General features: G+C 35.3%; 1 protein-coding gene and 1 long non-coding RNA gene across 2 annotated transcripts in view; both read left to right on the top strand.

Moving 5' to 3' along the window:
* The window catches only part of LOC137649722 (uncharacterized), a 211,772-nt gene that overhangs the window by 29,525 nt on the left and 169,665 nt on the right, over nt 1–12,582 (top strand). The gene's annotated exons all lie outside the window — the stretch shown is intronic.
* On the top strand, nt 123–1,851 carry LOC137649721 (uncharacterized). Its single transcript, XR_011045838.1, has 3 exons — nt 123–166; nt 847–1,068; nt 1,270–1,851. It is a non-coding gene; the product is annotated as an uncharacterized lncRNA (long non-coding RNA).

Below are 12,582 nucleotides of genomic sequence, written 5' to 3' on the forward strand. Positions count from 1 at the left end.
AACATTTACTCTGTAATCCTTGTTTGAACTGTGATTTTGTTTGTATTTAGTTCTCCTTGTTGGGGTGAAGTTTAGTCTTCTTTGAAAGTTAGAATTTTTTTCGAGGACAGATTCTCTGGTGCTGTGTAACTGTCAAGGATTACTCATTAAGTATCTTTAGTATTTCGTAAGTTGTTCCACCAAGAGTTGTTTATTTTGTATTGTATTCTATTGTTTCGTTTGTGTCTGTGAGATGTGGTGGTCTGGTATATGAGTTTGTGGTTAATTTATTTGTTTATTTTGTAGTTCCCCAGTGAATAGTGACCCCCTTTACTAAAGTGTTTTGAAGTGTAAGGGGTGAACTACCTATTCAGTCTTAACTGTTCAACTTTGCCCTAATGAATCTCTGAGGTTAGCTTGTAAGGCTTACAAGTTAACCACTGAATACTATAGATGTAATTTTCGTAGCGTTTGAAAGGCAGAAAATTAAATGTGTAGAACATGTTCATACTCTAGTATTTTGATGGGGGTCAAATCAGATCGGGCTGACACATTTGAAAAGTAAAGAGAATTGAGTGTTTGAGCAAATTTGACGAGGTATTCCTTTAAACCTTAGTGGAAAGTAATTATTATATTGCACACCTGGTAGACTTCAGAGCCATAAGTCAGTTCATGTTAATCTCTAGAAATTCGATGGAATAATTGTGAAAATTCAGATAGTTAAACATGGCTACTATGATTACAGGTGATAACTCTTCCTGCCATAGATGGTTAACTTTGTATATCTAGCACTATAATCTTGCAGGACATTTAATGCATAAAATTCCCAGCTTGAAAAAGCTTTGCTGATATTTATTACTTTTCCAGATGTACCTCTACCATCAGCTGTTGCTTCACTTGTGGTATTGACACCTGCGACTAATCCAGTCTGTTGGAGATCCAGATTACCTCCTTACTAGCAGGAAGCTGTGGAACGGGAAGTAGTTTCTTATCCAGAATGAGTTGGCAGAACAGTGACCAACTCGTGGGCCTCACCCTGCACCCTCTACCAAAAAAAACCAGTTTAGTCTTAAATCTCGAAAGTTTATCGTAAGTCAAACTCTGCCTCCATTAAAGACACTAATCCTTTGATAAAAATGTTCATATGTTGCAAATGCCAAATTTTTAACTAAGTTTTATTAAAATTATAAAAGTACCCTTGACAGTAAATGTAGGAAGGCTTCAAGATTGTTATTCCCTTTGAAATGATAAATGCTGTTGAAACTTCAATCTTTTAATGTTCTGTTTCAGATGAGATATGTTTTCATTGACACTGGTCCACGACTATACTTGGAAAGTACATTAAAAGATCGTGAGACCTGTTACTTCACCTACAAGACGTGGCAGAAAACTGGCAGAACACTACCATTGGGAAAGTCTTAACTTGGGTTATGGATGTTGGGAGCGGAATGATTGCACCCAAGTATGATGGTTAAATTTATCAAAGAATTGCCTACTCTCAACCCTCTATGGCTCGGATTTTATAAATCCGAACTTTTGAGCTAGCTGTACCAATGATTAATCTCGCCAGCCCTAAGATTGACTCCAGTGGACAGAAGATTGTCAATGTGCATTTGCAGCTATTGAATCTAAAGTCTTCTTTGTTGAAGGCTATCTGAATCAGACAAGCTGTTTATCTCAAAGTAGAAGTTAGTGATGTGGCTGTAGGAGCAGCTTTTGATGCAGACTGATGACTGATTTACTACCCCAGAATTAAAGTTAACTGAAGCCTCAGTTCCTAGATCACAGTGGAGGAGGCGGCTTGGGCTCTCCTTCATTATCTTGAAAAAAATTTATTCATATATAAATCATTTTTCTCTTGTAAATAAAACATATAGGTAATCAATCTGTTTAGTTTTTCTGACCGTAATCCATTGTCTTTTGTAATAAAATTAAAAAGATAAAGGTTAACCTTATGGTCCTTATAACATTGGGGGTATTGCATATCAAACGTAAGATTAAGCCCCATTGCTGACATGTTTCCAGATGTTTACTTTTGCTTCTATACAAAAATTCTATTCTATCAGTTTGTTACTTGGATCTACAATGTTCTGTCTCCTCTTAGAGGGGGGGGGGGAGGGCGTGTGTTATATTAAGTATTCTCTTGATATTTATTTCTTTTTTGTACTTTCATGAAATCATCTTAGCATAATTTTATTGAAATTTTGTTTGTATTTGGTTATTCTTGCTGCTATAGTTCAATCTTTGGAAGTTGGTATTTTGTTTACAAGAGTAGATTCATAGTCTGTGTAACTGCAAAGGTATAATTTAATTCTAGAGGTAATTTCGTAATTTGCTCCTACAGGAGTTGGTTATTTTCTTTACTTTATTCTATTGGTTATGCTTTTGCAGTCTTGTTTTAAGTGGAGATTTGAAAATTTTGATAAAATTTAATTTCTACAAAAATAGTCTTGTAAAAATTTAAATTAATTGGAAGTTTTAATAAGAAAACTTCAACTTCTACATAATAAGTCTTGTGAAAATATAAATTAATTTAATTTTCTTTTAGTTTTTGTCGCCCTTATTATATATAAAATCTTATTATTGTACAGTCTTTTAGACAGACTCGGCATTGTTACCAGTAGAGTAACAACATATTTACCTATATATTATGTGAATGTATATTATAAAAACAATTAGTTCTTTACTTGTAAAATTATTTAACTCAGAGGTTTTCAACAAGGGAGAATTAAAGGGAGAAAGATGATTGGCCTTTAGTGAACTCTCAGATGGTAGAAATGTCCCTTGGTCCAGTGCAGCCTTTTCAAGTGGGAGAAGGGTGCGAAGTATCTAAGTAAATAAGATTAAGTTGATAAATCCAGAGGAAAGTTTAACAAAATTGAACTTGGATGGCAATTTAGAGAAGCTTTTGTCAGTTCTTTTAAAATATGGCCTGGATATATGTATTCACTGAAAGAAAACGGACTGGATTCGAAAAAAACCGATGGAGGAAAGTGGTTTCTACATTCTGGGAGAGAGCATGGCACTCCCTATCAGGAAGTAGTTATTTTTTCCTAATGAGCTGATAATGGGGAAACACTGCTTGAAAACAGATATACCAGAATATACTTGGACATCTTTGTGGAAAATATTGCAGATAAATTGACCTCTTAGCAATGAATAGATAATGTAAAAAGTCACTACTCAGATGACATATGAAGACTGAGACCTGATATACGAAGCGACAACAAACTTTGGTCTCGACACTTGAGACACCAAGTTGAAGATCATGAAAAGTAATGCAAACCTTCCTCACACATTCCCAGATATGACACTGAAAAACTAAGCTAACACTAGTAAAAAGGATTGTTATAGCTTGCTGAAACAGATTTGTGGTTTTAATGTTTCCTGATGAAGTAGAAATAGATTCGAATATTCATTGTAAAATAAGATGAAATCTTAAAAGAATCTGCTAACATCACAATCAGACAGTGAAGTGGGAGTAAAACGAAAGAAATGGTTGATTTGCGAAACAAAAACTGATAAAAAAAAAAGAATAATAGCAAAACTTGACCTTGAATCATTAAAGGAAAACAGCCGATTTTTTACCTAATTAAGAACTGAATATATGAGCCTTGATAGTGAAGTAAATGAGATGATTTAGAAGAGAAAAGTAGGGTCACAATTCGTTTTATTTTTGGGCAAGAATGAAAATAGCATTATGGTGACTTATGGAACCTGTTTGAAATATCTTAGACATATAATAATGTATGAAGGACAGCAAATACATTAATGTCTACTTTACGAATATGTGTTTTATATGATTATGGATATACGTATCAACACAAATGTTTCCTATTGTACTGAAATAACTAAATCCTTATATAAGGATTATAAATCGCATTTTAATGTAATATTGGTCATTTATACATATTATATAACGCACATTTAATCAAAATAATGATGATTTGGTTGATTGTTCTACCATATGGATGGAGATTGAACGATAAAAAATGTAATGTCCTTTATATGTAAATAATATAATGTAGCATAAATTTATTAAGATACTATAATAGAGTAATTATTTTAATTAAATATATTATATATAGTATTATAATGAATATATTTATCATATAATGATGAATAAAGTTATGATAATATACTGTAAACTGCATAACAATACACAAAATGGACTGTGTTCGGTTAGCCTAAATAGTGCCAGCATATGTATTAACATTTCATATTCCGTATTGTATTTTCCCATATCAAGACGTAAGATAAATTAAAATACAACTAAAATTTATATAAAAACTTTTTAAAAGTATGGAAACTCTCACAAAGCATAAATATGTATTTAAAAAACGAAAAACAAATTGAAAAACTGAAACCTATTTTACTTTTCTTCCCAGTTTTCGATACCAAACCAAGAGAGAACGCCGGTCGTAAAGGAATTCATGAGTGAACAGAACAAAAATTTTAATAAAGGAAGATGGGAGGAAGTAAAATACTTTAGGACAGATGAAAATAGTTTAAGAGAATAAACAACAAGAGTAGAGGAAATTGTAAGAGATAGACAAATAGACAGAATAGAAGGAATGGATCTGATAATAAAAGAGGCTGCAGAAGAAAAATTGGCAAGAGTATATAAAAGGAAAGTTCTTGATGAAGAAAAGGTACATGAGCAACCCTGGATGAACGATGAAATAAGAAAAGGCATAAAGGAAAGGAAGGATTTAAACAGAAAGAAAAGAAATGAATCCAACATCGAAGTAAAAAATGTATTAGAAGAGAGATATGATCAAAAGAAGAGGGAAGTGCAAGAAATGATAAAGAAGGAAATTACTAGGTTTGAAAAAAAGGTAACAGAAGAAATAAAAATGGATAAAAATAAAAAACTCTGGGAGAATATTGATAGAATAAGGAACAGACAGAAAGACCATGGCAAAGTTATACAACTTTATGGAGAACAAGGAAATAAGCTAAATAAGGAAGAAACAAAAGAGGAATTAATCAAATACTGGAAAACTATATATTGTAAACAAGAATAAAATAGACTCAGTTTGGAATGAAGAAAAACAGATAGAATATGAAAATGAAATAGCACATCAGGAAGATACAACAAGAATAGGTGAATATAATATCCCGGACATACTTAGGGAACACTATGACCTTGTAATGGTGACAAAAGGGAAAATAAAACCAATGAAAAATCCAAAAATCACAACAGAAAAAGTAAAGAATTGCCTGGGAAAATTAAAGGCAAAAAAAGCGGCAGGACCAGATGGCCTAAAACCCGAACTATATAAGGCACTAGGAAAAAGCAAAATATGTCTTGAAACCTTACAGAAATGTTATCAAAATGAGTTGGACGAAAAAGAAAAACCAAATATGTGGAAGAAGTCAAGAACAAAGGTGATTGAAAAGAAAAGAAGGCCAATGGCAAAAGACTTAAGACCCATAGCTCTATTAAATATTTCTTATAAAATATTCATGATGATGATGAAAGAGGAAATAGAAAACCACATAAGAATGAATGAAGAAGACAATGAATGTCAAGCAGGATTTACAGGTGGAGGCAGGATAGAGGACAATATCTTTATATTACAGTATTGTGTGGAAGAGAGCTATAGTAACAAGAAACCTCTAATAGTAACTGCGATAGATTTTAGCAAAGCATTTGACTCTGTAAAAAGGGAGGTATTAATAGAAGTTTTAAAAGAATATAAAATTAACACCAAAATCATAAGTGCAATTGCAAATATTTATCAAGGAGATACTACGGGCATTGACTTCGGAGAAGGTATAGAACAAGAAATGGAGGTTACAAGTGGAATTAAACAAGGTTGCACAGGATCAACTTCACTTTTTAAACTGATTACGTATATTGTCATGAAGAAAATAGAAGAGGAAGGAAACGGTTTCAGAAATCAATTAATAAAGATAGAATCATTATTTTTTGCAGATGATGCCTTAATAATTGCACAGGATATACATAATGCTAAGCGTAACATTCAGATATTAGTAGAAACTAGTAAAAAATGTGGGTTGGAAATTAATAAAGAGAAGAGTAATATTATGATTTACAATATGAAAGAAAAGCCAGATAACATAGAGGGAATCAATGTAGTAGAAAGTTTGACATACTTAGGAATAAAGCTAGACAATAGTAGGAATATATTTAAAACTCAGAAAAGGGTAATGATAGAAAAGGCACAAAAATTAGCTAATCTAACATATAGAGTTATAGAGAAAAGTTGCAATAAAGTGATGATAGATAAAACGTTCTGGAAAAGTATTGCTTTACCATCTATTTTGTATGGAACAAATGTTATAAATCTAACAGAAACTGAAATAGAGAAACTACAAAGAATAGAGAATGGGGTATACAGGAAGATTTTAGGTGCCACTAAAAGCACGGCTAATACTGCTCTAAGAGGGGAGATAGGTGCATCTTCTATGAAAGCAAGGGTGATGGATGGGAAGCTGCAGTACTTAAATCGTACCCTGAATGGAAAGAAGGAAATACTGAAAATAATTATTCAGGATATTCAAGAAAAAGAAGGAAGATGGTGGAAACAACCTGTAAAGTATTTGGAAGAATTAAGTTTAGGTATAAGACAAATAAGAAGAATGAACAAGGCAGAAATAAAAACGGAAACCAGAGAGTGGGATACTGAAAAGTGGAAAGAAGAAATAGAAAGTAAAGTGAGCTTAGAAATATATAGAACGTGGAAGAAAGAAATTAAAGAAGAGTTAATTTATGACAATACATTTTCTTCAGTGATATTTTTTAGAGCAAGAACTAATACGTTAAAACTAAATATTATAAATAGACACAATGGAGGGAATGTAAACTGTAATTTTTGTGAAAAGGAGGAGGAAGATTTGATACATTTTTTGTTATTTTGCCATAAATATAGAAAAGAAAGGAATGGAGTAATTGAGCTACAGCAACCATACGAGGAAGACCCAAAGAAAATAGTAGGATTATTTTTATTTAGTGAAACAAATATAGAAAAGAAAAAAAGAAGTATTGAACATAATGTGGAAGAAAAGACAAAACAGTACAAGAAGATAAGCGCTAGAGGCGCCGTTGTAAAGGCTATGCCTCACCCCAGAACCTGAACCTGAACCTGGATGCAATGTGGGTCGATTCCAGTGTGGAGGCATTGAAGGAAGATCTACGGCCGATCATCTGCTTACACTAAATGCAGTAATAGACTATAACGCCTATTTGGGAGGGTCGACATACGTATGGTTCTGTGATGCGTACAAGGACTGCATAAAAGAAATGGGAAAAATGATAGGATGGAAAGAAGCATTGATAGTTAAAAAAATAAATGAAAAAGGTAGAGCAGCCATCAACTGCCCAGCAGGTACAACAGAAGATATAACGATTGAAGGAAATGTTAGACAAGGAACTATATATGGACCCAAGCTATGCAGTATAGCAACTGACAAAGTTAATAGCATTAGCAGAAAAAATATCACATTGATAAGAAATATTGAAATTGAATCACTTGTATATGTAGATGATATAATGTTTCCATCAGGAAGGAAAGATGGTATCGAAAGTGCCATAAGTAACTGTCATAGCCTAGAGACCCTAAAGAAATTCACTATAAACAACAACCCCAAAAAATCTGGTGTATTAAGAATTAACAAAAGAAAGAAAGAGAAAGAGGTGGAGATTGAAACAAAAGTGAAGAACGGAAAAGTAAGTTTAGTTAAGGAATATAAGTATCTGGGTGAATGGTATACAGAGAAGGGAAACAAAGAATTGAGTATCAGTAAAAAAAACCCAGAGGGTTGCATATATGACCCAAGAAATAAGAAAATATGGGGATACGAGAAAAGTTGGAAAGATGGCATTGGAAGTCAGAAAGAAAATATATGAAACAGTAGTTGTACCAACAATATTTGCCAACGTGGAGACCTGGAGTGTAATTAGGGACAAAGATATGAAAGATCTAGAAAACCTCCAATACAAGATAATAAGAAATATGTATGAACTACCTGCGAGTACTCCATATTGGGGCATACTTGCAGAAACAGGAATATGGCCGGTGTCCTGCAGAATAGAATATAAGAAGTTAATGCTCTTCCATAACATCATAAACTCCGAGGAAAAAAGACTAGTAAGAGAGATAATTGAGGATCAGTTGAAGAACCCGTATGGGAAGTGCTGGAGCAAGAGCGTAGAAGAAATCTGCAGTAAATATGGGATGGAAGTGGAAGAAATAAGAAGTTGGGGGAAAAGGACCCTGAAAAAAGAAATCAAGAAAAGAATTATAGAAAAAATAGAAGAAACTATTGAAGAAAAAAAGAAAATAATGAAAAAATTAAGATTTATTAAAGGAAATGGCCCTATGCCTTATATCAGAGAAATGTATCTGGATAAGGCATCCCTTGTGATGAAAGCAAGATTAAATATGCTCAACTTAAAAGCAAATTTCAGGGGAAAATATGATGACAATTTGTGTGATCTATGCAAAGAGGAAGAAGACACCACCGAACATTTATTTTTATGCCCAAAGTTAGAACAGCTAAAGAATGTAGAAATAAGTTTAGGTATGCTAAAAAATCCTGGCAGGGATCTGGCTGCATTTATAGATAGGGCAATGAATATAAAAGAAGAGTTTAGGAAGCCCAAACTGATTACCACAACAGGTTGCCAAAACTGATGATAGCAAGGTGTTATCGTATCCAATTTCAAAGAATAAGGGAATAAAAGTAAAGATTGTGAACCTCATTATGATATTAATTTATTTAAGGCACAGATGATATAAACTTAATAATAAGAATAAGCTTAGAAGCTTTGCACCTATCTAAAAAGAGATAGAGTGCCCCCAAACTTATTTTGCGGAGTGAGCAATAAGGAACCAGGAACCAGGAACCAGGGAAAATGAAAAGAAAAAGGCTAATGACGTAAGGAAGGATAGGAACGAAATATTAAAAAATATTGACAAACTAAGAAGGGAAAAGTAAGAAGAAATACAAGTATATGACGAAAATGGAGAAAAACTAATAAAAGAAGTAGCAGAGGAACAAATAGATAGGTTCTGAGGGGAAAACATGAAAGAGGTTTGGAATAGCGAAGAAAGACAAAGTTATATAGAAAAAGAAGAAAATTCATTTGGACACTCATTCCCTATAGAAATAAGAGAGCACGTGGGTATGATAGCACCATTAAAAAGAAAAATAGCACTAATGAATTTTCCCAACTTAACAGAGAATGTTAAGACATTTTTAAGAAAAACGAAAAAACGACAACAGGTCCAGATGAACTGAAACCAGAATTATACAAAACTATAGCAAATGTTTGGAAATCATTACAAAGTGCCTAAAAAAAATGAAGGAGAGGAAAAGAATAAGCCCGAAGAGTGGAAAAAAAGTCTAAAACAAAAATGATAAAAAGGTAAAGAAACCCACAGCAAAAGATTTATGACCAATTGCCCTTACAAATGCTTCATACAAAATATTTATGGCCCTCATGAAAGATGAAATAGAAGAACACCTTGAGAGAATTATGGAGATGTAAGAAACGCAAGTCGGGTTCACAAAATAAACATAGGATATGAATTAGAAAAAGACTTTGAAGTAACGAGTGGGATAAAACAGGGATGCACAGGGTCAACTACTCTAAACTAATTGCATATAAAATAATAAATGAAGACCTCGCCCATCTCATTCTTGACTGTCCAGACCTCAGCGACGAGAGAAGAAAAATATTGGAATTAAAACAGTCGCATGAAGAAGAAAAAAAAAAAAGGATAATAGGAAACGTGCTGTTTAGGAAAGAAGGAATAGAAAAAAGAAAAGAATATATTTATCAAATGTGGAAAAAGAAGAGAGAAGAAAATAAAAGAATCAGAATTGTCGGGAATTTTCGACCTGATCAATCGAAATTCCCGCCATTTGACTCCGTCTACGATTACGTCAAATTGGAGGGAGAGGAGAGAACTCGCGGGCGAATGAATGTAGTTCAAGACGGGAATGTTTAGAACCAAAAAGAGAAACCGCCTGATAGGGGAGGCGCTGAGACTAAAGAAATCAACCACTTGTGTTTTAAGAGAAAGAAAAATAACGTCATTTCATTGTAACATGATAAAAAAATCCAATCTAGAAATTTAGGTTCAGGAAAAATTGCGCCAAAAAGGTGACGTCGGAGGTTGCAAGGCTTGCTCTGTCTCTTTGATCCGACGTCCCCAATCACAGTAAGTCCTATCTAATTGTTCTCTCTCCCCACCCCTAGTGTACCCAGGTCGGTTTCCATGTAGGTCTTGATAGAGTTATTGTAAAGTTTGTATCTGTTAATGTTTTGTCGATCCTTGTGCCAGGGGATCAATGTTATTGTGTTAAGTACGTCTAAAGGTCTCGGTAAGAGGTTTATCGAGATAACTTTATAAATTTTCAATTAATTTTGCTAAAATCTTGAGTCCGATGCGGACATACTTTTTTGGTCACGCACATGTTCTTGTATGTCAAGTAAGGGTTAATTTTTCATGTTTCTCGTATTAGATTATTATTTTTGTAATAAAATTTGTTAAAATATAGCCATATTCTATTTACTTTCCTGATGGTTTTGTGAAGTGAGACTTCAGACATTGTGATCTGCCCAGTACATCGGGCTATTTTGTATAAACCGGTGAAATTTCGCCACATTTGGTCCTTCGAACCGGATCACAAGTGCTTCCCAGAGCCGGACGGGACTAATTAGAATATGAGCTTTTAAGGGTGGGAGAGAAGTAACAATTAAAGGTTCGTCTACGTCCTGATGTGCGATCGCCCACGTGGGTCAGTTTCTTTGAGTCCCTTCCTAACGTAAAGTTACCTTTCTTTCCTTGCCTTGCCAAACCCCCCCCCCCCCAAACGTAAAGTAAAGTTAATCAAGATGGCTGTGTCCACGATCGTTCATATCGAGGCGTCGATGGGCCTACTGGAAGACTTACTAAGCGAAACGCAAAGGGCGCTGATAGAGACCTACTCCGAGTCCGTTTACCAGAACTTGGTAACGGAGTTGCAGGCAGAGGTCCGACAGCTTAAAGAGCTATACAAAAGCCAGCGCGTTAAATTAGAATCTAATATCGAAGCCCGAATTAGGCATATGTTAGGTGAAGCGATACGTGCTTCCACCCTATTGTATAATAGAATAGATAAAGTGAAAGGCCCTTCAACGGGGAATGTTGCCCTCCCCAGGTTGAAGCCGCTGCCTCTCCCCACGTTTGAAGGGGAAGTGCAAGAGTACGCATCGTACCGTGAACTATTCACGATCCACGTGGATCGAAGAGCTGATTTAGACGAAGTGTCTAAATTCACGTATTTATTGGGGACGTTGGGCAAAGAGCCGCTTAGGATCATCAAATCTTTAAGTGTAACCGTCGCGAACTATAGTGTAGCATTAGACCTATTAGATAAGCAGTATGGCAACGTGCACCAGACACTCGTGATTCTGCACCGTAAATTAGCCAACATCTTTGTGCCGTCACTAAACCCAGTAGAACTCAAAAGGTTCCGTTTTGAGTTGACCATCATTATTGAACAAATCAAAAGACTGAGTACCAATGACATAGGCCAGGGCATGGTCATGAGCCTCATTAATCAAAAACTGTCAGAGGGAAAGCTCTACCGCAAAGTGGTAGAGCATTTGAGAAAATGCGACTACACGTTGGACGAGTTTTTCGAGGCAATAGATTTTATTGTGAGAATGTTATAAGACGATGCGTTGCAGAGAGGCGACAGTCTTGAGAGTGACAAAAGACCAGACAGTAGTGTAAGACCGAAAACCCATCCCATCCACCATAATTCCTGCCCATTTTGTAGCGAACGGCATCCGCCTAACGGATGTCGCCAAGTGACTGACGTAGCTGCTAGACGTCGCATTTTGCTAAAAAGCGGTCTTTGTTTTAATTGCACGAAATCAGGCCATCGTAGCGATAAATATCCCGTTTCAAATTCCTGTAGAAACTGTAATGCTAAGCACCACACTGCAATTTGCGATGCGGGTAGACCGCAATCAATCCCTAGTCATAGTAGTAATAGTCAATCAACAACGTCCCGCCCCGTAGTAAATGCGACGCCTGCGCAGAACCAAACTGCCCCCCGTCCATCCAAAGTTAAAGTAAAATCTAAACCATGCACAAACGCAAAGATCGCGCAGAGGTCTGAGGTGGACCTCCCATGCACTATCTTGCCAACAACCATGGCAGGTATTCAACAAAAGCAAGGTAGTAAGCGAGTCCGCCTATTTCTCGACTCAGGAAGCCAGAGGAGCTTCATCTCAGCAAAAATTGCCCGTCAATTAGGCCTACCGGTGGTAGGAAGAGTATCCTTGAATATAGCTCCGTTTGGTTCCGAGGAAATAAGCGGACAATACGATGTAGTAAGTTGCAGGGTTGAAATGGGGAAAAGAATCGTCCGTATGAAGTTGGTGGCACATGAACACGTGGACGTCCCGATACATAACGTGGGTTATGTAAAGGTCCGACAGCATCTGTTGACCAAGGGAGTCACGTTAGCCGATCCAGCAAACCAATCAGATACCATGAAGAATGTTCAAATTTTAGTTGGGGCTGATTATTTTAGCTATTTTATCATAGGTGTTGAAAAAGTAGATGGGATAAA

The sequence above is a fragment of the Palaemon carinicauda genome, chromosome 11, assembly GCF_036898095.1.
Source record: "Palaemon carinicauda isolate YSFRI2023 chromosome 11, ASM3689809v2, whole genome shotgun sequence".
NCBI classification, from domain to species: domain Eukaryota; kingdom Metazoa; phylum Arthropoda; class Malacostraca; order Decapoda; family Palaemonidae; genus Palaemon; species Palaemon carinicauda.